At 40.1% G+C, this 24,431-nt stretch overlaps 1 non-coding gene and 1 pseudogene across 3 annotated transcripts in view; both read right to left on the reverse strand.

Moving 5' to 3' along the window:
- Positions 1-18,661, reverse strand: part of LOC102272708 (uncharacterized) — a 53,228-nt gene extending 34,567 nt beyond the window's left edge. Inside the window, exons 1-4 of one of the 3 annotated variants that reach the window (XR_011466894.1) lie at positions 18,584-18,661; positions 16,006-16,064; positions 9,137-9,340; positions 2,314-3,886 (exon numbers count right to left, since the gene is read on the reverse strand). This is a non-coding gene — a transcript (uncharacterized protein). Of the gene's footprint in view, positions 1-1,460; positions 3,887-9,136; positions 11,129-16,005; positions 16,065-18,583 lie in introns of those variants that run through there. The other 2 variants (XR_011466891.1, XR_011466892.1) reach the window with 2 other exon arrangements.
- A 43-nt stretch (positions 18,662-18,704) lies between these two features.
- Positions 18,705-24,305, reverse strand: LOC138983916 (solute carrier family 7 member 13-like; annotated as a pseudogene).
- Positions 24,306-24,431: the final 126 nt, after the last annotated feature.

The following is a 24,431-nucleotide window of genomic DNA, read 5'->3' on the forward strand; positions in this document are numbered from 1 at the left end:
GGGATTTCTTTGGAAGGAATGATGCTAAAGCTGAAACTCCAATACTTGGGCCACCTCATGCAAAGAGTTGACTCATTGGAAAGGACTGATGCTGGGAGGGATTGGGGGCAGGAGGAGAAGGGGACGACAGAGGATGAGATGGCTGGGTGGCATCACCGACTCGATGGACGTGAGTCTGAGTGAACTCTGGGAGTTGGTGATGGACAGGGAGGCCTGGTGTGCTGCAATTCATGGGGTCACAAAGAGTCGGACACGACTGAACGACTGAACTGAACTGAACTGAACTGAGGTACAAAGCTGACTTGTTCTCTCTGGTAATTCTGTCTTTAATCTCAACTGAAATTGTATCCGGTAAAGCCTATACTGGCCTTTCCTCTGGGTACCAGGAAAGCATTGAACAGGCTCTGATGCTGTAGCCTCTTATTTATCAGATTATCTCCCATTGCCATCCTTAGATTACATTTGAAGTCTTGAAAAGTTTTTGCCTGGCACATAGTGGCTGTATAAACATTTCTTGTATACAAAAATTATCTCTTTTTTACTTTGTAAGATAATTTATTTTCATTTGTGTGTCGAGTTTCCAAATTCTATACCAAATTCTATTCTATCTATATCTTGTTTTAAAATAAAGTAATGCAATTGAAAGGATTTCTGTGGTTAAAATTTGGGGGAAGCTTGGAGTAAGATCAAGTTTATTTACTGAATCATTTGAAAGAACTAGCTTGTTTGAAGTCAAAACAATCAAAATAACATATTTTGGCAATGCCCAGAGCGTGATTTACTTTATTCCCTAAAAACTGGTGTTAATTGCCACTGACCATCGTAATTCACTATGTCTTGAATAAGCTAATTAAAACCAGATGATCTTAGTTTGCCTATTTCAGAGACTTAAAGAATTTTCAGATAAGTCTGCCAAAGAAAGTTAAAGCCGTATAAGCTTCAGTCAGTTCAGTCCAGTCGCTCAGTCGTATAAGCTTAGAATTCAATATATGACCTAGATTTAGTAGACCATATAATAAACATATTTTTAGGGGTTATCTAATTATGTTTTTTTTCAGATTTCTAATTTATTTTATAATTTCTAAATGGCAGTAATAGTACATATACATGATATAATAATACATATTGAATGGTATATCATTTTCCAGTCTGATATTCACAAGGTTGGTGATGAACAGGGAAGCCTGGTGTGCTGTATTCCATGGGGTTGCAAAGAGTTGGACACAACTGAGCAACCGAGCTGATTCACAAGGTGCCGGTTCCTGGCATTTTATGTGAAATGAAGATGGATAATATGTGGAAAATTTGTCTGGGTGCCCTCTCAAGGGGTCATGAATCTTAGCAGGAAGATCCAGAAAACCCACAAAATCCACAAGATCATTTCCACTTCCGATTCCAACTGCAAATTCTCAGTCTCTCATACTTCTGACCGACGAGCTATAAATTAGAGTTTCCCACAATCCCTTCCTCAGGTTCAATTAGCTGCTAGCATGACTCACAGAACTCAGGAACACACTTCACTTACGTTTACTGGTTTATTAGAAAAGGTATTATAAAGATAGAAATGAACAGCCAGGGGACGAGGCACCCAGGGCACGATTCAGAGGGTCCTGAGTGCAGGAGCTTCTGTCTCCTTAGAGGTGGGGCGTGCCCCCTTCTGGCATACAGATGTGTTCACCAGCCAAGACGCTCTCCAAACCCCGTCATTTAAGATTTCCATGACATAAACACGATTGATTAAATAACAGGAGGTTATTATATAACCTAAATAACAGGTGGTTAACTTAATCTCCAGACCCTCCCCTTCCAGGAGACTGGGAAAGCAGAGCTAAAATTTCTAAGCTTCTAATCAAGGCTTGGGCTTTCTGATGACATAACACCATCCTGAAGGTATCTAGGGATCCCTAAGAGTCACCTCATTAGAACAAAAGAAGCTTTTTTTTTTTTCCTCACCCTTATCACTCAGGAAAATCCAAGGGTTTTAGGAGCTCTGTGCCAGGGATGTGAGCCAAAGACCAAACATGTGCCTAGGATACCACAAGAAGGTATGGCAGCTACTAAAAAAAAAAAAAAAAAGAATTGATTGTTGATATTGGCAAACACTCTAGACCTGGTGGTCGGAAGTTAAGGACTTGTACTAAGAAGGTAGATATGGCAATGGGAAAGAGAGAAGCAACGTGAGAAACCCTGACAAGATAGAATCAATAGAACTTTAGATAACCTGTTGAATATTGGGGATGGAGGGGGAGGAGGGCTCAAAGATGGCTCTTATGTGTGAGTCTATATTGCTGGGAAGATATTGATGCCACTTACTGAGAGGTAAAACTAGAGAAGGCTTGCTTGGGAAGAAGTTCAATCTTGTGTATGAGGAGTTTCAAATACCAGTAAAAAAAAAAATCCATGTGCCACAACTTCCCATTTCTGCAGGTGGGTTCTTATCTTCCTGTGCCCCTCGATGCAACTTTAAAAGACTTTCTTTTCTTTCTGTTTTACTCTGTTCTGTCTGAAATATTCCTCTTCAAATTTTGAAAATAGTAAGTAGCTTAGCCACGTCCTTTAATATGCTCGATTTTTCTCAAGTAGCCAACCATCCCTAACCTTTGTTGGAAATTTTGAAAGAAGTCAATAGAAAGTTGGCCATCTGTAATGGGGAGGAGAAGAGTGGGAGGGAGAGTTTTTGAGATAGACTTGGCCACCAGGTAACTTCTGTACAATCTCAGACATACTGTGTGTCAATGAACTCCGAGTCTAACGATCAGCACTGGCTTCAACTTTGCTGGACATTTTCCAGTGCTTTTAAAGGAGTCTTGATAGATGTGGAATGAAAGATGATTCTCTCTTTCCATGTCAGAAATTCTTTTATCCATTCTCTCTTGCTATAAAAATCAGAATCAGTAAATCATGGATGTCTGAGATGGAATGGTTGGCCTGCTCCTATCATAGCTATCTGATTTAGAGTACTGTCTGAAGACACTCTAAATAATTGCCTCTGCTTGATAGCTACTTTTGCCTCACATATGACGACAAGTATTGTCTTTGTTATAGGCGTAATTTCATTTAAGCAACAATTTTAGGAGGATGAGATATTGTCCTGCACACCTCCATCATCAGTGTCAAACATACAAACAGAGTCTCCATCTCAGGACAGAGAGTGACACTGTCATTCTCAAACATTTTGCACACCCTGCTTTATAGGCTGTTCACTGAATCCTATCTCTCACTGGAGCTTAAGCCCTCCATTCACTAGTTTTACCACAGCTGAAAATTTTCTCAATGCAGTCAGGTTCCACCTGTCAACCACACTCTCCCTTCTGTCATCACTGATTCACAAATCTGTGAACAGACATTCCGTATCAGACCACAAGATGAGTCTTCCAGTGACTGGGGCTTGAAGACTCAGCAAAGGTCGTCTTTCAGCTTATCTACATATGATGATGAAACTGTACGGTGCTGTCCCGTTAGCGGCTTTACCCCTTAACCTCAGATACCATCCCCAGACTCTTTTAGTGCCTCTCCAGAAGAGTAACCAAAGAAATGATACCATTAATTCTTCAAGGTCTTTGGCTTTTCAGAGCTGTTTCTCTCAGATTCAGCCTTTGGGTTCATAAAATATTCAGACATAAATCACTTACTTCTTTCTCGAGGACATTACACAAGTTTGATCATTGGTTTAAGTCATTTCCTTTACATTGACCTGAGGTACCTTGGATCCTGTTGAACCAGCATCAGAAACAGTTTGAGCTCTTGCTTTTTAAATCATGGTTTCTGCAGAACTTGCAATCAAACTTTCAAAAAATTCCAAAACAAGAATGGGCTTTGAGATCAGTTGCGATGTCAAGGGTTGTGCGAGCCAGAACTTTTCAGTAAAAAACACAATGCTTGTTTCCTGTGAGCAAATGAAAAGAATATTATCTTTCAGTTTTATGTATTTCCTTTAAAAATACAAACTGTTGTGATAAGATTGGGACCAGCAGATGATGACATTGGATTTGGAGCTCTGCTTGGTGCCCAGAATGAACCATCTGTTCAGAAAGAGAAGAGAATTACAGAGGCCATGGGCTTTTCAAGGAACACCTTGTTCTGTAGAAACCTCTCTGGTACATTCCATTTGTTTTAATGAGTTCTGTTTATGGCAAAATGCTAAATGTGTATTCTATAAAATGAAATTTAATGCTGCATAAGCCTGTAAGATTCTAAGATAAAATTCCAGACAGGGTGAGAGACAAGCTCTGTCCTAGCACAGTTCAAAGAGATTTTGCTTGCGCAGCTCCAGGATACTTCCCCAGGATGCGGCGGACCGCTTTATCGTAAGGGGCACGGCGCAACGTTCTGTATAGAGCTCACATTGCCGTCCCATCCCACCTTCTCTCGAGGAACTCTGTCAAAATTTTCACAGAACTTACTTGGATGTGATGTCACCTTTCCTTCTAACAATTTAGGGTAATCAATAGACACTGTAGACAATTCGCACTAATTCACTCACTCACCCTTTTATTCATTAACTTAATAAAAAGGCATTCCATGCCTACTATGTTCACTGTGTTTCATTAATTTTATGGAACATTTATCCTGTGCCTCATACTGGACATGAAAAGATACGCATAAGCTTGGGCTTGCTTCCAAAGTGGATATAGTCTCATTAGGCCAAAAAATGAGTGTTATTAAGACAATTATTAAAATGAAAGAAGCTAGATGTCTTAATTAAGATAAGGTTTACTATTATTTATTTAGAGATTACCAGCTACCAGACACTGAGAAAAGCACCTTATTTTACTTTATAAAATGTTATTATTTTTTGTGGAGTATAATTGCCTTACAATGTTGTGTTAATTTCTGTTGTACAACAAAGTGAATCAGCTGTATGTAGACATATATCTTTTACCTTGTGACATGCTTCCCACACACCCCCTCATTTTAAATCTAAATTACCTCATTTAATTCTAATAAATCCCTAAGTGGTGAGTGTTAACTCCAATTTGTAAATGATAAAACAGGTTTAAAGATATTGATTACCATCTCATCACTTGATGACCACCAAACACCTCACATTTTACCATTTTTCCAGTTAAAATACTTTTGGTTTAAAGTAGACTGGATAAAAGTATCTTAAATCATAAGTGTATTAAATTAAGTCATAAAAAGCAGTCTGGAGGGAAGCAGTTCCAGGGCTGGTTATGTTTCCAGCTTCACAGATGAGTGTTCCATTTCTCCATATTCTCTTGACTTGCATATCAGGGTTACAAGATGGTCAGCACAGCTTCAAGCATCCTACCTTTACATGATAAAATCCAAGAAAGGAAAGGACAAAGAGATTGTTCTGGCTTCTCTTTTTTATCAGAGAGAGCAATATTTCTCATTAGCCCTGCATTGGACTCTCTCTTACATTTTGTTGGCAAAAGCTGGTCTCACACCCACTCCTAAACAAATCACAGGCCAGGAGTATGAGATGACAGGGGTTGGCCAAGATCCATTATGATTCATCCCCTTGAAGATGGGTGTAATTTTGCCTTTTACCTGAATAAAATCAGGTAAGGGAAGGGAAAAGGGGACAACCTGTAAGATCTCCCTTATATATTAAAATGCTCAAAGATCCCAGGTAATAAGGAATTTTCTAACTTGCCGTTAGACACATCATCCTCCACAAGATTTTAACCGAGATAGAAATTTTGAATGCACCACTAACCTAAGCATGTGGAACTAAAGCATGGTAAGACTACAGGACATCTTGGTAGAGTTGTGCCTGGTGGGCCAAATGTAAATGCACTAACACCAAATTTAGCCTGAGAATGGGGCCAGCCATTAAAAGGAAGAAAATATTGCACTATACCATGAAACAAGACCATGTAGACTAATCACATTCTTGTTTTAAAACAATTTATATCACTGAGACAAAGATTTTTAAGTCAAATGTCTTTCAGCACCTTTCCTTTAAAATTTATTCAGAATAATGAGTCTGATCAACTCAGATTTCTTGATGGACATATTACCTGTTTAAAAAAAAATCTTTGCAACACATTTTAAAAAAAGTCTTAGGTTTAAAATGTCAGACTGAAGAAACATCTATTTAAGCCGTGAGTGCATGCTCAGTCATGTCCAACTCTTTGCAACCCCATGGCTCCTCTGTCCCTGGGATTCTCCAGGCAAGAATACGAGAGTGAGTTGCCATTTCCTTCCCCAGGGGATCTTCCCAACCCAGAGGTCAAATCCATTTCCTGCATCTCCTACATTGGCAAGCAGATTCTTTGCCACTGAGCCACCTGGGAAGTCCCTATTGTGTGTGTGTGTGTGTGTGTGTGTGTGTGTGTGTTAGCCGCTCAGTCATGTCTGACTCTTTGAGACCCCATGGAGAGTAGTCCACCAGGCTCCTCCATCCATGGGACTCTCCAGGCAAGAATACTGGAAGGGGTTGCCATTCCTTTCTCCAGGGGATCTTCCTGACCCAGGGATTGAACCTGGATCTCCTGCATTTCAGTCAGATTCTTTACTATCTGAGCTACCAGGGAAGCCCCAAGAAGATTGGACTGGGTAGCCATTTCCTTCTCCAGAGGATCTTCCCAACCCAGGGCTCAAACCTGGGTCTCCTACACTGCAGACAGATTCTTTACCATCTGAGCCATGAGGGAAGCCTCTTAAATTCAGCTACATACAACAAATATGTTAAGCCATGAAACATGTTTTATAATACAATGCAGGAGACTCTGGTTCCACTCCTGGGTGGGGAAGATCCACTGGAGAAGGGACAGACTACCCACTTCAGCATTTTGGGGCTTCTCTGATGGCTCAGATGGTTAAAAAAAAAATCTGCCTGCAATGGAGGAGCCTGGGTTTGATCCCAGGGTTAGGAAGATCCCCTGGAGAAAGGCAGGGCTACCCACTCCACTATTCTGCCCAAAACGCAGTACCTTCACTCTTATGTAATCCCAGTAAAACCAGAATGAAGAAGTTTTCAAATAAATAACCCCATGAGGAAGAGGGGAAAGAGAAAAGGTGTTTTGTTTTGTTTTGTTTTGAGATAAATATTCCAAAATATTGTAAATTGGAAAGCAAATGCATTAAAGATGCATTACAAATGTGGGTCTTTAAAGCAGTAGAAGTTGAGAAACAAGGTGATTTACTCTACAGAATGCTCAAAAGCATCATGTAAATTAATGGAATTAGGTCTGACTGGGGCTGGGGCAGTTACATCACTTAAATAAAGAAGATTATGTGGAAATGATCTAGAATCCAGTTCTAGTCTTAATCCCTAGGCACCTGCTCCTGTGCTACCATAGCAGATGACTGCAGATTTATTGATGGGAGATATCAGCACAGTTGAAGTTCTAGGTACTCTGTGAAAATGAGATGAATTTATATTCATTGATTACTAACTGCAGAGACTGTGCTCTCTAGTCCCATTCCCCAGCTCAGCTCCCAATACCTGAAAGTCAGAGTCCTGCCTTTAAAAAGATTAGAAGACTTAGAGAAGGCAATGGCACACCACTCCAGTACTCTTGCCTGGAGAATCCTATGGATGGAGGAGCCTGGTGGGCTGTGGTCCATGTGGTCGCTAGAAGTCAGACACAACTGAGCGACTTCACTTTCACTTTTCACTTTCATGCACTGGAGAAGGAAATGGCAACCCACTCCGGTGTTCTTGCCTGAAGAGTCCCAGGGACGGGGGAGCCTGGTGCGCTGCTGTCTATGGGGTCACACAGAGTCGGACACGACTGAAGCGACTTAGCAGCAGCAGCAGCTGAGGAACCTGACTACCCAAGATGAAAGATGTACAGATTCTGACTTTGACAATGCCTTAACAATTGGTTCACTCAGATCTCCATATATATAGCATATAAGCTATATGTATACATTTGGAGTTTCCAGTCAACTTTTTGGTCCATTATTATTAATTATGAGCAGACAGTTAAGGCTCACAAAACATCTGAAAACTACTGCTTTTCCAGTAGTCATGTATGGATGTGAGAGTTGGACCATAAAAAGACAGAGTGTTGAAGAATCGATGCTTTTGAACTGTGGGGTGGGAGAAGGCTCTTGAGAGTCCCTTGGACAGCAAGATCAAACCAGTCCATCCTAAAGGAAATCAGTCCTGAATATTCATTGGAAGGACTGATGCTGAAGCTGAAGCTCCAATACTTTGGCCACCTTATATGAAGAACCAACTCATTAAGGCCCTGGTGCTGGAAAAGATTGAAGGCAGGAGGAAAAGGGGACAACAGAGGATGAGATGGTTGGATGGCATCACCGACTCAATGGACATGAGTTTGAGCAAGCTCCGGGAGACGGTGAAGGACAAGGAAGCCCGGCATGCTGCAGTCCATGGGGTAGCAAAGAGTTGGACTCGGCTGAACAACAAACAGCAACAAAAAAGTAACAACAAGCAAACAAATAGAGGTTAAAAATAGGAAACAAAAGATAAGAAAATCAAAAGACAAGTTCAGGAGGTTCACACCAAAATAACAAAAATTCCAGAAAAACCAACAGAAAGAGAGAGGAGGCATATATCAATGAAATGATCCAAGAAAATTTCCCCAAACCAAAATATTTTCCATTTTGAAAAGGCTCATGAAGGTCTAACACAATAGGTGAAAATAAAGACACATAAAAACCCATTACCATTAAATTTTTTAAAATACTGAAGACCAAAAATATACCTACATTTTTTCAGGTTGGAGGGAAAAAAACAGGGCTTTGGCTACATATATAGGATTAGGTATTAGAATATACTAGAATGTCTAACCAGAACAATTAAACAAGAAATTTTAAAAATTAGAATGATTTTGAAATGTCAACAGCAATATTGGAATTTAGAATTCAATGGAGAAATACCTTCAAAATTCTGAAGGAAAATTATTTCCAAAGAATTCTATTACTTGCAAGCTATCACTCAAGGAAGAAAATAAAATAGACACATACTTATAATATCTCATGAAATTTTTCTCCCATTACCTTTTACATGAAGTTAGAAAATAACATGCCTTTCCAAAATGAAGAATCAGCTGAAAAATAGAAATACAATAGACAAAAGAAACAAGTGGAGGTAAAGAGAATTCCCCAGAACATTGACAAAGGAAATCTCGGGTGAATCACGTTAGAGACTGTTTTAGAAAAGTGCAGAGGACTATATGTAGAGCTGTCTTACCCTCCAGAGTGAACAGACAACCACAGGGAGTCCCTGGAACCATCATCTCTTGTGATGAGTCTGCAGTGATAGAAAGATGGTGCCATGTAGAAATATCCATCTACTCTTCAGGGTTCATGAAAGCCTCATGTCTCTCTTTTACTTTTTTAGGGGGCGGGCAGGGAATTCATATTTATTTTTACTCAACTAAACAAAAGCTTATCACTGTAAGGAAAGAAAAGGAAAATATGCTAGAATAAGAATTTTCCTATAAATACGTATGTGATTGCAAATATGTATAAACTTGCATTCAGTTCAGTTCAGTTCAGTCGCTCAGTCGTGTCCGACTCTTTGCAACCCCATGAATCGCAGCACGCCAGGCCTCCCTGTGCATCACCAACTCCCGGGGTTCACTCAAACTCACGTCCATCGAGTCAGTGATGCCATCCAGCCATCTCATCCTCTGTCGTCCCCTTCTCCTCCTGCCCCCAATCAGAGTCTTTTCCAATGAGTCAACTCTTCGCATGAGGTGGCCAAAGTACTGGAGTTTCAGCTTTAGCATCATTCCTTCCAAAGAAATCCCAGGGCTGATCTCCTTCAGAATGGACTGGTTAGATATCCTTGCAGTCCAAGGGACTCTCAAGAGTCTTCTCCAACACCACAGTTCAAAAGCATCAATTCTTCGGCGCTCAGCCTTCTTCACAGTCCAACTCTCACATCCGTACATGACCACTGGATTAACTTGGATAACACTTGCATTAGTTATTTTTAATTGTAAAACATAAAAATTATTTCCACTGAAGTTAAGATCAGAGCAAGGATACATATATCATTACAGTTTTCAACCTTGTTCTGGAGGTGTTGGTCATCACCACAAGGCAAAACATATAAATGATATCTAAAAACTAAAGTGGAAGAAACAAAATTCTTTCTCTGAAGATGACAATTATCTTCCTAGCAAATGAGAAATAGTCTTCTAAAAAATTATTGGAATAATGAGAGTTCAGTTAAGTAGCCAAATACAAGATCATCCACAATAAAAATGGCTTTCCTAAATACCAACAATCACCAGTTGGAAAAAAATAATGAGAGATTAAAGTATCCCAAACATAATTGCTGTCAAAAAAAAGAAAGAAAATATGGAATATATAGGAATGAACAAAAATTTGCAAGATCTTTGTTAAGAAAAGTATAAAACTTCTTTGAAGACATAAAGATAACCTAATAAATAGCAAAATAATCATCTTGAAAAGAAAGACTCAGTATTGGAAAATATGAGTTCTTCTGGAAGTAACCAGTACAACCAAGTAATGAAAATAAAAATTCAAATAGAATTTGCCATGGCGTATGAAAAGGCAGTAATAACTAATACTCATTTTTTATAAGATGAGGAAAATTGACATACACTACCAGATAACCAAATAAGACTTTTCTTTAAGAGCATTAAAAACTGTGTACATTCCCTACGGCTGCCATAGAGTACCAGAAACTGGGTGACATGAAAAAAACAGAAATTTACTCTCCCACAGTTGTGTGGGAAGTCCATTTGCCTTCTCTGAAGGGTCAAGCTTCTGGCCACTCATGGCATTTTCCCCAACTTGCAGAGCAGTTCAGTTCAGTCGCTCAGTCGTGTCTGACTCTTTGTGACCCCATGGACTACACCACACCAGGCTTCCCTGTCCATCACCAACTCCAGCAGTTTACTTAAACTCATGTCCATCGTGTCGTGATGCCATTCAACCATCTCATCCTCTGTCGCCCCCTTCTCTTCCCGCCTTCAATCTTTCCCAACATCAGGGTCTTTTCAAATGAGTCAGTTCTTCACACCAGGTGGCCAAAGTATTGGAGTTTCAGCTTCATCATCAGTCCTTCCAATGAATATTTAGGACTGATTTCCTTTAGGATGGACTGGTTGGATCTCCTTGCAGATACATTACTCCAAACGCTGACTCAGAAGTCCATGGTATTCTTGGTGTCCCATCACACATCTTCCCTCTGCACGGCTCTGCTCATCTGCTTTCAAAGATATCATCTTGTTGAATTAAGTGCCCATCCTATATGCAGTATGACCTCTTCTTAACTAACTACATCTTTAAAAGCATGGTTTCCAAATAGATTCACATTCTGAGGTTCAGGTAAGGACATAAATTTTGGGAGACAATATTCAACCCAATAGGATAACTAAAACATTGCTATTTTTAAGAAACTGCATACTAATACAAAATAGATTAATAGAACAAAATAAATAATTCAGAAATAGACCCATATATATTTTAAAATTAAAGACTATCAAAAGAAAACAGATTGGTAATTGGCTATTCATTTCAGAAAAAAAGAAGGTACATTTAGAAGATTTCTTTCAAATATACATAGAAACAAGTTTTATATAAACCAAAGAGCTAGATTTTAAAAACAAAACCATAAAATATTAGGAAGTTAATGTAAGCAATTCACATAAAGAAAAGTCTAGGGAGAAAAGTCAGTCACTTTTGTGATGTCTTTAAGAGACAGATACAAATCTATAGCCCCAGAGTATAACATAGTAAGTTACAATTTATGAAACCCTTTAATTAGAAGGTCACTCATTTGGGGCTCAAATCATTAAGAAAACTCCTTTTAATGGGTAAAATACCCTTGAGAAAGATAACCTATCATTTCACAGCCTGTTATCAATTATCCAAAAACTGAGAGCGGGAAGAAGAGCATGCATGTGGGTATTGGAGACAAATTTCAACTACTTCTGCTATGGTTACCCTTGCCTTCCTTGTTTTTAATGTAATATTTATTTGGCTGTGCTGGGTCTTAGTTGCAGCATACGGGATCTAATTCCCTAACCCAGGCCCTCTGCACTGGGAGCACAGAGTCTTAGCCCTTGGGCCACCAGGGAAGTCCCCTGCCTTCCATTTTGATGCAAATGAATATCAAATAATAATATAAGTAATAATAACCATGGCTTTGTACTGTTTGCATGCCTTAGCTCATTTAATACATCCCACATTCTTAGGAGGTAAGCATTATTTATTCCAATTTTAGGTCTGAAAACACTGAGGATCAGCGGTTAAAAAAAAGAAGATTGTCTTTCCCTGTGTACCCTCCCTATATACTCTGGAGGCCCCCAGCTGGCAGGGATCTTACTGTGGTTTTGGAGCACCTGACTGTCCAGGTAGACTAAACTCTGCCTGAATGCAGAAGCCAAGTCTTATTCCTTTCTACACCCAGAATACCTAGCTAGATACTCAAATCCTAGTGGCTACTCAATAACTGATACAATTAGGGGATGGCTAGATGGGCTTCCCTGGTGGCTCAGCTGGTAAAGAATCTGCCTGCAATGTGGGAGACCTGGGTTCAGTACCTGGGTTGGGAAGATGCCCTGAAGAAGGGAAAGGCTCCCACTTCAGTATTATTTCATGGAGAATTCCATGGACTGTATAGTCCCTGGGGTCGCAAGGAGTCAGACACAACTGAACGACTTTCATTACATTATTAGATGGAAGCAGAAGAACTGAAAAGAACGGCTGGTTGCAAGTCAGCCAAAGTTGATGGTGATTAAAATGCAGCTTCATCTGAGTGTTCATTCTTATATTTTGTACTTAGTGAGAGAAAAACATCCCGAAGAAACTGCCCAGATTTGAAGCTTGTTTCCACTTCATGCTGTGTGACCTTGGGCAAGTGACTCAACTTGTATAAACCTGTTTCCTTTTCTGTAAAATGGAGATAACAGTAGTATCTGCCTTCTGTATTACCGAGAGGGCTAAATAAGTAAAGCTTTTAGCATGCTGAGCCTACCAAGCCTATTTTACTGTTCTGGTAATTACAGCATCAGGCCAGCTTTCTCCAATAGTATCCTTACGTGGTCAAGTTGTTGCCTCTTTCCTTTTCTGTAACTAAAGGGCGCTCCTGTGAAACCCTTCTTCATCCATACTGAAAGTCAGTTTAAATTCAAGTGAAGATGAAATGATGGAATCTGTTGGTGATCGAGTTAAGCTGACGTTTCAGAATAGCAGATGCTGTAACTTGTGACCCCACAGCAGCACTTGCCTGTTCTTATTTCCCACCTGCTAAATCTGAGCCTCACTGTGGAAGATGCTGGAATGCAGCAGTAGCTTTGTAAGTAAACAAAGGAACCTCTGCTGAACAGACTCGACGATGTCAGACTTGACAGAAACTTTAGTAAGGAATAAACAAAAATCACCTGTAGATCAGTATTAACTGTTTACTTTCTGTTATATATTGTAATGTAGATCCTGCCTTTTCTCTCATTGTTAAATCGCTTCAGTCGTGTCCGACTCTTTGTGACCCCAGGGACTGCAGCGCACCAGGCTCCTCTGTCAACAGGATTCTCCAGGCAAGAATACTGCAGTGGGTTGCCATGCCCTCCTCCAGGAGATCTTCCCAACCCAGGGTTCAAACTCACCTCTCTTAGTCTCCTGCGTTGGCAGGCGGGTTCTCTGCCATTAGCACACTTGGGAAGCCCTCAGATGGCACTAGATACAATTAAATCCTCTCATTATTGTCTTTTTACTTTAAGCATTCTTCAAAAATACGATCTTTGGAAAAGCTCAGGGTGGTCTATTATATGACTTGCTAGAAATTATTTATCTATTTCAAATTTATTGACTATTTTGGTGATCTTTAATTTTTTGCTCTCTTAGATAATGTTATGATGGTTGTCCCTGTACATACAGTTTTTGTGTGTAGTTCTGATTTTTTTCTTAATTTAAGTTCATAATACAATAAAAATAGATATTTGCAATAAAAATATTATTTCAGAATTTAAACAAGATCTGAGGAAATGTCTAAAAGAATATGTCAAAATATTTCATGAGTCTTCCAAACATACCAAAATTACTATCAGGTCAGATCAGTTGCTCAGTTGTGTCCGACTCTTTGTGACCCCATGAATCACGGCACGCCAGGCCTCCCTGTCCATCACCAACTCCTGGACTTCACTCAAACTAACGTCCATCAAGTCGGTGATGCCATCCGGCCATCTCATCCTCTGTCGTCCCCTTCTCCTCCTGCCCCCAATCCCTCCCAGCATCAGAGTCTTTTCCAATGAGTCAACTCTTCGCATCAGGTGGCCAAAGTACTGGAGTTTCAGCTTTAGCATCATTCCTTCCAAAGAAATCCCAGGGCTGATCTCCTTCAGAATGGACTGGTTGGATCTCCTTGCAGTCCAAGGGACTCAAGAGTCTTCTCCAACACCACACTTCAAAAGCATCAATTTTTTGGCGCTCAGCCTTCTTCACAGTCCAACTCTCACATCCATACATGACCACAGGAAAAACCATAGCCTTGACTAGACGAACCTTTGTTGGCAAAGTAATGCCTCTGCTTTTGAATATGCTATCTCAGTTGGTCATAACTTTCCTTCCAAGGAGTAAGCGTCTTTTAATTTCATGGCTGCAGTCACCATATACCACCCACAAAAATGTTGCAACTATTATGACAGCTGAGAAGAGATATTCATTATTTTTCACAATCTTTATGACTGGCCATAACAGATGTCAGCTTCAGTGAAGCATTACAGCTAGCCAGGTGACCAACAGCCCTCACCACATCTATAGCTAGCTTTGTTAATTTATTTTCTACATAATCAAAGTAGAGGGCTTCCCTGGTGGCTCAGATGGTAAAGAATCCACCTGCAATGCAAGAGACCTGGATTTGATCCCTGGGTCGGGAAGATCCCCTGGAGAAAGGAATGGCAACCCACTCCAGCATTCTTGCCTGGAGAAGTCCATGGACAGAGGAGCCTGGCAGGCTACGGTCCATGGTGTTGCAAAGAGTCGGACATGACTGAGGAACTAACCCACTACTTGGTTTTATCCAATTCAGCAGTCAGGTTGTTCTTACAAATTCTCAGAATCTTGATTATTTCTAGCATACAGCTTCCAAAGACAGCTAGACCACTGTGAATCAACACTGATATCATGCATATGGCAACTTCCTACATGGCAGGAACTCAAGACCTCAGGCGGAGTGTGTTACGACTTTTATATTAAACCTCCCCCAGGTTTATTCCCAGTGCCCCGAGGATTTGCCAAAGCAGTAATAACCACTCAAAAGAGATTAGTCCCAATGGTACTGGCGGATAGCTTATCACAGAAGGTGGTTACTCAAAGTCTAATGCTGTTTTGAGGAAATTGCTAGTCTCTCATATTTCCTATTCCTCAAATTTCCTTTTATTCCTTGAATCTTTTGCTCATTTTTAATTATATGCTTTATTTCCTTAAGATTTTCTTATTTCACTTTTTATTCTACAATTAGGGATCTCAAATAGTTATCTTTTAGTCAAATTTGCAATATGTTCAGAGCCCTTTGCCACCATATATTTTAGTTATTTATGATAAATAATTAAATTATATTACATATTAATATTTATCATATTAACTATATACATTAGCATCTATTCTTTTAATTGCTACTGTCCTACATTTCAAGTTTATCATTCTTTACATCATCTAGAAGAATATTTGGAAAATTCACATTGTCAAAGTTTTAGTAGATATAAGCTCTGATCACACAGCATCACTCTGGTGAGATGAGATCATGAAAGGAATGCTAACATTGAATCAGTCTGCATCATATGCCAGCATTATATATACTTTTCCATATTAGCAAAAAATGTATTACCATGATTAAATGTGAAACTCTCTTCTTAACCAAACCATACTCTTTATCCCCTCTGTCATCTTCAAAGATTACAATAGATTCTCTATAAAATAATGAAAAGCAAACAACAGTTCCAACTGGTAAAGGGATACTTACATATGCTGTCTTTGTTGTTATTTATTGTCTTAGCAATTTATGTACAAATCTGAAGAGGGAATTCCCTTGGATGTCAGAACAGTCAGGTAGGAAATGTTAACCAGTAAATAAACAAGAGTTACCAGCGGGAATGCAGGAAATACGTCCTTTAGAATTGTCTTTCTGGGTTTCTTGAGCTCCCCTGAATAGACGTAAAAGAGCAAAATCACAACAGGTAAATCTTACGTCTTAAATTTATCTTTAAAATTGTTCAAGTGTTGGACTGCATTCTTCCTATTCACCCTGGCCACACACACACACACACACACACACACACTAATATGCACAAACACCCACAATAGTAACTGCTACACACTCCCACTCCCTTCAAAGCTTGCTGCTGAGTGAACAAAGGTGGGGAATGCAGACATTTCCCCCATACATGGTAAAATTTCTGAATTAAAGGCACAAGAATGAAAATGGAAGCTGAGCCCATATGACCCTGTGGGTTCAGAGTCCGCCTGTGTCTTCAGGCTTCTCTGCTGGGTACTGGGCGCTGAGTTTGAGTAGTGGGAATACAATGGTAAGCAAAAACAAACAGGAAGCTCAACCTCTCCTGGTTCCTGTTCCTCATTTTTTCCCAAATTTCCTTTTATTCCTTGGATGTTACTCATTTTAAAACATATGTTCAATACCTTAAGATTATGAGAAGAGGAGCTATGATTAACTCAATAATCACATGAAGAAAAGTTAAAACAGTGACTGTGATAAGGGTCCGTATAAAAGAGAAAGGGCTGTGAAAACACATGATAATTGATGGTCCCTTTTGCTATTTGCGTCACAGGCACACCAGCTTTCTTTCAGTTTCTCAGAAATGTTCTCCCTGTTGCCCTCAGCCCATTCTCTCATTGCCTTTTCTGGTTGCCTAATTGACATTAACCCTTCCTCCAGCAATCACAGTTTCTTCCGGGAAAACAGGAGCTAACACTCTCCTTGTTGTTGTTCAGTCTCTCAGTCATGTCTAACTCTGAGACCCCATGGACTGCAGCACCCCAGGCTTCCCTGTCCTTCACTGTCTTTGGAGTTTGCTCAAACTCATGTCCATTGAGTCTCATTCTCTGTTGCCTCATTCTCTTCCTGCCCTCAATCTTTCCCAGCATCAGACTCTCTTCCAATGAGTCGGCTCCTCACATCAGGTGGCCAAAGTATTGGAGCTTCAGCTTCAGCATCAGTCCTTCCAATGAATATTCAGGGTTGATTTCCTTTAGGATTGACTGGTTTGATCTCCTTGCAGTCCAAGGGACTCTCAAGAGTCTCCTCCAGCCCCACATTCAAAGAAATCAATTCTTCAGCCCTCAGCCTTCTTTATGGTTCAACCCTCACCACATCCATCCATGACAACTGGAAAACCCATAGCTTTGACTAGACAGACCTTTGTCAGCAAAGTGATGTCTCTGCTTTTTAAAACGCTGTCTAGGTTTGTCACGGCTTTTCTTCCAAGGAGCAAGCATCTCTTAATTTCATGTCTGCAGTCACCATCTGCAGTGCTTTTGGAGCCCAAGAAAAGAAAGTCTGTCATTGTTTCAATTTTTTCTCTATTTGCCATGATGCCATGATCTTAGTTTTCCAAAGGCTGAGTTTTAAAAAAGCCAGCTTTTCACTCTCCTCTTTCACCTTCATCAGTAGGTTCTTTGGTTCCTCTTTGGTTTCTGCCGTTAGGGTGGTACCATCTGCATATCCGAGGTTACTGATACTTCTGGCAGTCTTGATTCCAGCTTGTGCTTCATCGGGCCCAGGATTTTGCATGATGTACTCTGCATATAAGTTAAATAAGCAGGGTGACAATAAACAGCCTTGATGTACTCCTTTTCCAATTTTGTCCAATTTTGTCCATTGTTCCATGTCCAGTTCTAACTGTTGCTTCTTAAACTGTGTCTCAGGAGGCAGGTAGAGTGATCTGGTATTCCCATCTCTTTAAGAATTTTCCACAGTTTGTTGTGATCCACACAAAGACTTTAGCAGAGTCAATGAAGCAGAAGTAGGTTTTTTTTTTTTTTCTGGAATTCTTTTGCTTTTTCTCTGATCCAGTGGATGATTCTTCTGCCTTTTCTAAATCTAGGTTGTACATCTGGAAGTTCTCAGTTCACACACTGTTGAAACCTACCTCAAAGTGAACCTACTTTGAGCATTACTTTGCTAGCATGTGAAATGATGCAATTGTGTGGTAGTTTGAACATTCTTTGGCATTGCCATTCTTTGGGATTGGAATGAAAACTGACCTTTTCCAGTCCTGTTGCCACTGCTGAGTTTTCCAAATTTGCTGGTATATTGAGTGCAGCACTTTAACAACATCATTTTTTAGGATTTGAAATAGCTCAGCTGGAATTCCATCACCTCTGCTAGCTTTGTTCGTAGTAATGCTTCCTAAGCCCCACTTGACTTCACACTGCAAGATGTCCGGCTCTAGGTGAGTGACCACACCATCACAGTTATCTGGGTCATTAAGATGTTTTTTGTACAGTTCTTCTGTGTATTCTTGCCACCTCTTCTTGATTTCTTCTGCTTCTGTTAGGTCTTTACCATTTCTGTCCTTTATTGTGCCTATTTCATATGCATGAGTTCCTTTTGTATCTCTAATTTTCTTGAAGAGATCTCTAGTCTTTCCCATTCTATTATTTTCATCTATTTCTTTGCACTGATCACCTAATAAGGCTTTCTTACCTCTCCTTGCTATTCTTTGGAACTCTGCATTCACATGGGTATATCTTTCCTTTTCTCTGTTGCCTCTTGTTTCTCTTCTTTTCTCAGCTATTTGTAAGGCCTCCTCAGACAGCCATTTTGTCTTCTTGCATTTCTTCTTCTTGGGGATGGTTTTGGTCACAGCTTCCTGTACAATGCCACGAACCTCCGTCCATAGTTCGTCAGGCACTCTGTCTATCAAAACTCTCCTAGGCCAACAAAATTGTCCTGTTATACATTCTCATAGCATCTGTGAAAAGAGTAGAAGAGTCAGTCAGAAGTTCTCTTTCCCTGTGTGTTCTCATCTTTCCTTAATGCCAATCTTCAGTGCAGAAGAGATCATGATTTATTTTTATATATATAATGATTTTCCAGGATAGTCTTATTCTAAATATTATCCCGTTTATGACACCATTTTCCCCAGTCTTACCATTTTCTGAGCACTCTCCCTGACATAGACAATTGAACATTATAGCTATATGTACACTCTGTGACCCTGGGCCCTGGTAATAGGTAACAGCACCACACACAGACCTCTGACTCACTGGAAGCCTATCATTGCCAGTACACAGGATTTCTTGCAAAGATTTGAACCATATGTCAACAAAGCTGAGAGAACCAGGAAAAAAGCACTCAGTGTTTGCATAATAGGCAACTGATAATTTTAATTTTTAAATCCTAGAGCTTCCTTGATTTCTGTTGTTCCTGAAGACGGGTTGCTCAGGCCTTCCTCGAAATACAGCATTGTTCTTCCAGCCCATTTCCTTTTGCTTGTTTTTAAGCTAATGTGTGTGAGTTTCTGTTACTTAAAGCCAAATACCTCTGACTGATAAATATTTGTCCTTTGACAGATATCAAACGCTTTCCATCTACATCCACCCAGGGGTTGAATGTACTGTCCCTGGGCTGATTGAGAGCTGAAGAGTAAAGGCTTAAAAAGCTCTCACTAAGGTGCTGCCTCACCCACTCACTCCTATGGGCTTCTGGATGATTTATTGACCATCAAGCCTTCAATTTCCTTACCTGTATATTGGGGGTAATTGGAAAATATAGAGACAATAAAATTCCCATCAAATCCCTAGCCCTTAATAAGTTATTAATAACTACAGTTATTAGTTAAAGCTTTTGAGCAAGCAAAAGGGCAACTTTTAGGATTATCTGTTCTTTCCTTTGGGCCTTTTGCTTTTTCTCATTATGTATTAGATTGTTACATCGGAGATAAGGAATATAATACAATAAAATATATAATGTAATAGCTATACAAGTGGTGAATATCCTTGGTTTTGAACTTAAAAGATGAATGTTCCTGCAGTAGGCAAAGTCAGCTGCTTATAAATTACCATTTTACTGGTAAAAGTGTTAGAATTTACTTATGCTTAAAAGTTATTAAGTAAATTAACAATCCCAGCTGCTGCTGCTAAGTCGCTTCAGTCATGTCCAATTCTGTGCAACCCCATAGACGGCAGCCCACCAGGCTCCCCTGTCCCTGGGACTCTCCAGGCAAGAACACTGGAGTGGGTTGCCATTTCCTTCCCCAATACATGAAAGTGAAAAGTGAAAGTGAAGTCACTCAGTCGTGTCCAACTCTTCACGACCCCATGGACTGCAGCCTACCAGGCTCCTCCGTCCATGGGATTTTCCAGGCAAGAGTGCTGGAGTAGGGTGCCATTGCCTTCTCCACAATCCCAGCATATACCCAAATTCCTCCAGCTTTTGTTTACTGCTCGCTGGTTTTGAAGAGTTCTGTAACAGTTGATAGGTTAGCAAATTTTGTTAATTCGTTTACAGCAGAGTCATCTAGCAATGAAACACCATTGGCAAAGAAACAAGATGGAATTGGCACAAATAGAAGCCAAAGATTTCTGTTCTTAAAAGAGAAAGAGACAATGTGAGAGAGAGAGAGGAAAAGAAAGTTTGGCTCATTACCCTCTCAAACGGCAGTGGCCCATTTAATTATAAAACACTGATCTCTCATAGTTTTCTTTTCTCAATATCTCAATTTTAAATTCAATGCTGAGTGACTTACCTCTCATGCTCAAAATTCACCAATGAACTCCTGGTTAGTAAAATTGCTTCTGATCATTTCTCACACTCTTCAACTTCTGAAGCATTTCACCATATGGATTACTCTCTCCTTTGAAAACTTGGTGATTTTCTTTCTCTAGACTTCCTCTGGCTTCTTTATCAAATCCATTTTCTCCATCTACCTCCTAAAAGTTGACATTCTCCATCCTCCGTCTCCAATCCTATGCCATCTTGCTCTACCTCACTCTCGATGCTTGACCTAACAACTCTATTGATTAGCAGGCTGGTGAGGTGGAAACAATTTGGCAGTTATTTAAGATTGTGTGCCATGTCTTACACACATCTGCACACTTCTCGTCTCCACAGCTTCACTCAGATTTCTCTACTGCTGGAATTTTTGTGGGGTCCCATTAAAATTGCTAACTTTTCCTCTTGATGAGACAGCAGAAGGTGGTTTTACCTTCCACTGAATTTCCATTGTAATTGTATTGTTCCCTTACTGCCAGTTACTACATACTATCATATCATTACTTATTCACAAGTCACAGAATTATGGTGACTTTAAACAATACTGCTTATTTTTCAGATGAAGGAGGGTGAAGTGCAGAGAGTTAAAGACACTTGCCACAGCTAGGAAGTAGCGGAAGTCAGGCCGCAATCTAGGGAGAGCCTCTTCTACCACGGCAAACCTCTTTGGTGGAAAGAATGCATCTTACTCATCTTAAGGCACTAATACAGAGCTTTGAAAATCATCAGTGTTTCAAAAAATGCCTGCTGACAAGAGAGTTAATAGATGATGGACACATCAGTGACTACAGGGGGCCCTAAAATTAAGGAAAACTTTTTTCAGTAGTAGAGAGTCTGCTTCATGTTTAAATGTCCAAGAAAAACACTGATAAAAAGGTTGAAAAACACTGATAAAAAGGAGATGAGAGGAAAAGTATAGAGGTGGAGGCCAAGGGGAGAGGCTGACTTTGAAAATGGAGAGAAAACTTGTATCCTGACATTAAAGGGAAGAGTACTGAATCTGACCTTAGAGCAATCAAGGAAACCTATGATTCTATTCTTTTTAAAAATACTTAAAAGCCTGAATATGCCACACCCACCTGTAACACAAGCATAGTCTGGCACTGGATTATTCTTAGATTCAGTTTCATGAAAGAGGACTATTTCCACACTCTCAGAATCCATTCATTAATAGAATAAAAACTAGATTGGCACGTAAGTCCCCTATCTGTTGTCCCAGAAAAGAAAGCTGAAAAAGAGAAGTTATTCAAGAAAATAAGTACTTCAGAATAGCTGGAAAAAATTAAGAGTTGGTGATAAATGCAGAGCTGGCATATTCTGATCTGATTTGGAAAATAATAAAGAAAAAATTACTTAGTTTAAATAAGACACAAAATGTAATAAAAGATGTGCACTTCACATTGCATGCAACAAGTCATGGCTTGAGATTTGTTTTTCTCAAAGTATTGTTGGTTACCTGCTGGATACATAAAGCATCTCCCAACTCAATCTGCAAAATATCCTTGGAAGATGGCTTCTGTCAACTGGGAGGCTTCTAGAAACTCAGCATTCAAAGAGTTCTGAAATAATTCTAGCTTCTTCCTCCATTTCACCGGTGACACTACTGCATTTAGGGAAATAAGGCCGAGCGTGGCCATTTTCAGCATCATGCTGGCTATCTGAAGCCAAGTCACCGCTCTCACACCACGAGAACTCAGAATTCCCAGCGCCAGACATTTCTTCAGCAGCTTTGGAGCAGAGCAGCTGGGATAAAAAGGCTGGATGCTGTACTCGGCAAGGAGCAGAGCCTGCCTGGCAGTGAGCCCTGGGCCCAGAAAGGTGGTCCAGAGATTCAGGAAAGAGATCATGTTTCCAAAACACCTCTTGAGAAAACAGTAGTGAGCTCCACTGCATGGGAAGGTCACACCTACCTCTGCTGAGTGGAGAGGGGTCATAAAGGACCACAGGGCCCAATCAACCTGGATGCTCAGGAAGAGTCCCGATTTCACGCACAAGGACTTCAACACCCTTTGAGGGCCACAAAAACGTCTGCTCCAGTTATATCAGCAATTAGAAACCTTGTGCCCAGAAACATCCAAATACTCTCTTGAGCTGTATCTTCCTCTCTTTATCCATTGTAACAGAATTCTTAAATTTTGCATAAATGACAGCTGATGACTTTTCCTGCCCATATTGGTAGAAATGATTTCATGGGTTCTCTGAAATAAAAGAGTGCTGTCCCTCTTGTTCCACCTTTGTTAAATAGAGATTGTGTTAATCATTAGCAAAATACATGTGATTCATCCACGTAAAATAATGTCAGGTTACTTGAAAGGGTTTTAGTTTGACTTTTAAAAAAATTATCATCAAAATAATACATTCAGATGGAAAAAAATTTCAGTAAGATAGGTATTACAGCAAAAAGCAAGGGTTTTCTACTCTACTTCACCCCTTCCCAAACGTATTCCCAGTTTTTTCTTCTGGGAACAACCATTCAGGAGTGTTTACGCTTCTGGTTCTTCTTGGTGGCTGCTTCCACTGTCCTTCCGTGTCGGAGGAACCATCATCGTGGGGTCACATCCACTCACCTAGAGCCGGACATCCTGGAATGTGAAGTCAGGTGGGCCTTAGGAAACACCACTACAAACAAAGCTAGTGGAGGTCATGGAATTCCAGCTGAGCTACTTCAAATTCTGAAAGATGATCCTGTGAAAGTGCTGCACTCAATACGTCAGCAAATTTGGAAAACTCAGCAGTGGCCAAAGGACTGGAAAAGGCCACTTTTCATTTCAATCCCAAAGTACGGTAATGCCAAAGAATGCTCAAACTACCACACAATTGCACTCATCTCACACGCGACTAAAGTAATGCTCAAAATTCTCCAAGCCAGACTTCAGCAATACATGAACCGTGAACTTCCAGATGTTCAAGCTGGTTTTAGAAAAGGCAGAGGAACCAGAAATCAAATTGCCAACACCCAATTTAATCATCAAAAAATCAAGAGTTCCAGAAAAACATCTATTTCTGCTTTATTGACTAAGCCAAAGCCTTTGTGTGGATCACAATAAACTGTGGAAAATTCTAAAAGAGATGGGAATACCAGACCACCTGACCTGCCTCTTGAGAAACCTGTACGTAGGTCAGGAAGCAACAGTTAGAACTGGACATGGAACAACAGACTGGTTCTAAATAGGAAAAGGAGTACATCAAGACTGTATATTGTCACCCTGCTTATTTAACTTGTATGCAGAGTACATCATGAGAAACACTGGGCTGAAAGAAGCCCAAGCTGGAATCAAGATTTCCAGGAGAAATATCAATAACCTCAGATATGCAGATGACACCACCCTTATGGCAAAAAGTGAAGAAGAACTAAAGAGCCTCTTGATGAAAGTGAGAGAAGACAGTGAAAAAGTTGGCCTAAAGCTCAACATTCAGAAAACTAAGATCATGGCATCCGGTCCCATCACTTCATGGCAAATAGATGGGGAAACAGTAGAAACAGTGGCTGACTTTATTTTGAGGGGCTCCAAAATCACTGTGGATGGTGATTGCAGCCATGAAATTAAAAGATGCTTGCTCCTTGGAAGGAAGGTTATGACCAACCTAGATAGCATATTAAAAAGCAGAGACATTACTTTGCCAACAAAGGTCCATCTAGTTAAGGCTATGGTTTTTCCAGTAGTCATGTATGGATGTGAGAGTTGGACTATAAAGAAAGCTGAGCACAGAAGAATTGATGCTTTTGAACTGTGGTGTTGGAGAAGACTCTTGAGAGTCCCTTGGACTGCAAGGAGGT

The sequence above is a fragment of the Bos mutus genome, chromosome 14, assembly GCF_027580195.1.
Source record: "Bos mutus isolate GX-2022 chromosome 14, NWIPB_WYAK_1.1, whole genome shotgun sequence".
In the NCBI taxonomy this organism is placed as follows: Eukaryota; Metazoa; Chordata; class Mammalia; order Artiodactyla; family Bovidae; genus Bos; species Bos mutus.